This window comes from Carlito syrichta, unplaced genomic scaffold (assembly GCF_000164805.1).
Source record: "Carlito syrichta isolate Samal-C Ts95f unplaced genomic scaffold, Tarsius_syrichta-2.0.1 Scaffold311793, whole genome shotgun sequence".
In the NCBI taxonomy this organism is placed as follows: Eukaryota; Metazoa; Chordata; class Mammalia; order Primates; family Tarsiidae; genus Carlito; species Carlito syrichta.
Window position 1 is genome coordinate 44,969 of NW_007255889.1, and position 4,062 is coordinate 49,030.

The window sequence follows — 4,062 nt, forward strand, 5'->3', positions numbered from 1 at the left end:
AGCTCCAATGAACGTTGTACCCACCTCTCAGCCTTCTTTCTTGATACAAGGTCTCCTGTCCTCAGGTTGACTGTCTACACAGGCAGGAAGCACTACTAAAAGGAGCTCATCTTGGCAACTGCATGACCAGAGAGGAAAAGAGATTTAATAAACTCTGGTGGGAAAAAAAATCCCAGGGAAGTATTCTGATTGGCTAGTCTTGAACCAATCCTAGAGCCAGAAAAAAAGGTGCCCTATGATTGGCTGGCTTAGGTCATATGTTCCTCCCATAACCAGGAAGACAGGGTTTGTTATTACAAGAAAAGAATGGGCCAGGCGAGTGTGGTGTCTCGTGTCTATAACCCCAACAATTTGGGAGGCTGGACTGATGGCTCGAGTCCAGAGGTTCAAGACCAGTCTGGGCAACATAGAGAAGGCTTGTCTCAAAAAAGAGAAAAAGAAAAAGAAAAAAGGAATGAAGGAATGAATGAATGAATGAACCACACTGACAGAGCTACTGGGGGAGATTATGAGGTGAGTAGTAATGCCAATCTGAGTTTTTCATATATTCTGGTTATGAGCAAATGGCAGCAAGTGATATTTAGAGAGAGGTTCTGGGATGACTGAAAGAAACAAATGTTGGAAAAAGAAACTGATACTCATTAAACAGCCATGTGTGCTATATTATATTCTAAGTGCCATATGAACTGCTCATTTAATCTTTACAATACGACCATGAGTTCAACATTTTAGATATCGCCGCCAAGCTGGGAGTCGGGGAAATGGCCTAGATCGACCCTAAGAGCATGCAGGATCTCACCTCGGTGGTGCAGACACTCCTGCAACAGATGCAAGTTAAATTTCAGACCATGTCTGACCAGATCATTGGAAGATTTGATGATATGAGTAGTTGCAGCGATGATCTGGAGAAAAACATCATGAACCTCATGACACAGGCTGGAGTGGGAAGAACAGGAGGGTGAAAACAAGGTTCCTGCCACACAGAAGAGTGAGTTGAAGGTTGCTACTAATTTATACTGAAATCTGGACACCATTTTTCCAAGCCAAGAGAAGACCGAATGGCTTTCTGCAACTAACTACTATGTGTAGACAGATTTTCTACTTTAAAGTGTGCATTTTTTCTCATACAATACAGTTAGTTTATAGGGTGATTGACCCCAGTTTCTTGAACATGGTAGTTTTACATACTGGACCTTGATCAGTTGTTCTATTAATTATTAAACACTAAAACTCTGGCAATTCCTGAAAAAACGGTCAGAATTTTTAGTGTTAAAAAAAAACCAATAACACATTTTACTCTCTCTTTTTAAAGAATAAACCAAAGATTGAAGTTAGTATTATATTAGCCTATTAGTATAAATAGCATAGTATATAAATTGGTCTATTAGTATAACGTAGTATATTATATTAGCATCATGTATTGTATTATTATCAATATTTGAATTCATGCTTTTATGACTCTAATGCCTACACTCTTCCGAACAAAACATTCTTCAGTTCTGGAAGGGCTAACGATAGAGGCATAATGCTCAATTATAGATATTCTATATATAAAGTAGATGATTATTCACAGAAATTAGGCAGGACCCTCCCTATTTATGCTATGGGTCACCTGGGCAGAGTAGAACCAAAATCTAGGCCGATGTATCACTGAACAGAAACTGTGTTTTTCATTAGACAAACGCAAATTGAGGGACATTCCACACAACTCCCAGCTTGTACTCCTCAAAACCGTAAAGGCCATCAAAACAAGTGCAGACTAAAATGCTGTCACACATCAGAAGGGATAAAAGAGACATGACAACTGGACCCATTGTTGGAGCCTAGATTGGCTCTTGGAGCAGAAAAAAGGCATTAGTGGAAAAACTGATCACATCCAAAGAAAATCTAGAGTTTAGTTAAAAATGATGTACCAGTGTTGATTTTGTAGCTTTGACAAATATGCCATGGTAATGTAAGATAGTAACAGAAGGGGATACTGGGCAAGGGCTCTCTGTGTTATTTTTATAGTTGTTCTGTTAGTTTAAAATTATTACAATATATAAAGCTTATTAAAACAAAACTGTGTTTCCCCTCGAGTAAAAACACGATCGCTGACAGAGTCTAGGACAAGTCTGCGGGTAGGACTTGCCACTGACCATGGCTGAGAAGGCTCTGGAGCGCCTGACACAGAGTGTTGTGTGCTGAATATCTGTGCTGCTCTCTTCCCCACATTCATCTGTTAACTTCTCAACCGCCAATGTGGTCTTTGGAGGTGGGGCTTTTGGGAGGTCATTAGGTTTAGATGAGGTCATGAGGATGGGGTCCCCATGATGAGATTAGTGTCCTTAAGAGAAGAAGAGATACCTCTCTCTCCCCATCATGTGAGGGCATAATGAAAAGTTGACCCTTTGCAAGCCAGCGAGAGAGCCGTCACCAGGCATTGAATCAGCTGGCACCTTGATCTTGGACTTTCTAGCATCCAGAAATGTGAAAAAAAAATGTCTTGCTTAAGCCACCCAAAACACCCATTTGTGGAATTTGTTGTAGCTAATTAAGACACAGGAGATGGCATACCTTTGTGATGGGGACCAAGCTAAAGAAAACATAACTCTGAAATAAAATTGCAGGAGGTAGGGCAGTTGATCGTGGAAGATATTGTTCATATTTCAGATTCCGCCCGGGTCAGTTTTTTCGCTATGAATGTCCGGCTACATGCTCTCATTTCAGACTGTGACGTCTCCAAAGCTAACTTACTTCTGTGCCACATGTGAGTCAGCAATCTAAGGTCATACCCCAAGCAGTGTTCAAAGATGTTCAGCACTTGAAAAAAGGGTCCCAGGTCCCCTGAGGTGCGTCTTATCACAACTTCTAGCCATGGTCTCTTAGTTCCCCAGTTTTGGAAACAGCACCGGCAAAGAGGGGCTCGTTAGTTTCTAATGGTGCTTAGTCTCAAATGTACAGCTTAAACGACTTAGTAAAAATGAATATTTGTGGCTGGGCTTGGTGGCTCAGCCTGTCATCCCAGCACTTTGGGAGGTCGAGGCGAGTGGATTGCCTGAGTCCGTGGGTTCGAGACCAGCCTAGGCAACTTGGTGAGACCTCATCTCTACAATAAATCGAAAAGAAATTAGCGTGGTAGTGCATGCCTGTAGTTCTGGCTACTTGGAAAGCTGAGGTGGAAGGATCGCTGGAGCCCAGCAGGTTGAGGCTGTGGTGGCCAGGAGTGTGTCACTGCACTCCAGCCTGGGCGACAGAGTGAGACTCCTACTCAAAAAAAAAAGAATATTTGTGCGGCTGTCTTCTACATTCATATGTTGAATTCTTTTTTTTTTTTGATTCTCTACATCAATTGCTTACTTCATTCATTATGACAAGATTGACAATATAATGATGCAGTATTACGTACCAGATAAAACATAATGCAATCTAATAAAATGAAAATAATACTTTGGCACATTTATTCACATGATTCACGGATTTTTTTTCTCGTTTCAGATTGTGATCCTGCTTTTGCTTTATTAATTATAGGATGTGTTTGCATGTTTTCCCTTCTAGCTAATTCCACTATTTATAGCAAGCACATCCATAGTAGCATCAAAGTCTTGCTGCATTAATAACAGAACATATAAGTATTCATATACATTTTTTTGAATTGGAGTCTCACTCCGTCATCCAGGTTGGAGTGCAGTGGCTCGCTCACGGCCACCCCAGCATCGACTTGCTGGGCTCAGGCGTTCCTTCCACCTCAGGCTTCCAAGTAGTCGGAACTACAGGTGCACACTACCACACCCAGCTATTTTTTTTTTATTTATCGTAGAGATGAGATCTCGCCAAGTTGCTCTGGCTGATCTCGAACCTGCGGGCTCAGGCAATCCACTTGCCTCGACCTCCCAAAGTGCTGGGATTACAGGCTGAGCCACTGAGCCCGGCCATATATGTAGTTTTATATGTACATGCATACACACATATTCTTCTTGCTTTATTTATTAGGCCTATCACCATGTCAGATTAGTGGTATGACTGTATTTTCTTTTTTTTTTTTGAGTTGGAGTCTCACTCTGTCGCCCAGACTGGAGTGCA

At 41.5% G+C, this 4,062-nt stretch overlaps 1 pseudogene; it reads left to right on the forward strand.

Moving 5' to 3' along the window:
* The first annotated feature begins 761 nt into the window (after nucleotides 1-761).
* Nucleotides 762-4,062, forward strand: part of LOC103271598 — a 21,375-nt pseudogene continuing 18,074 nt past the window's right edge.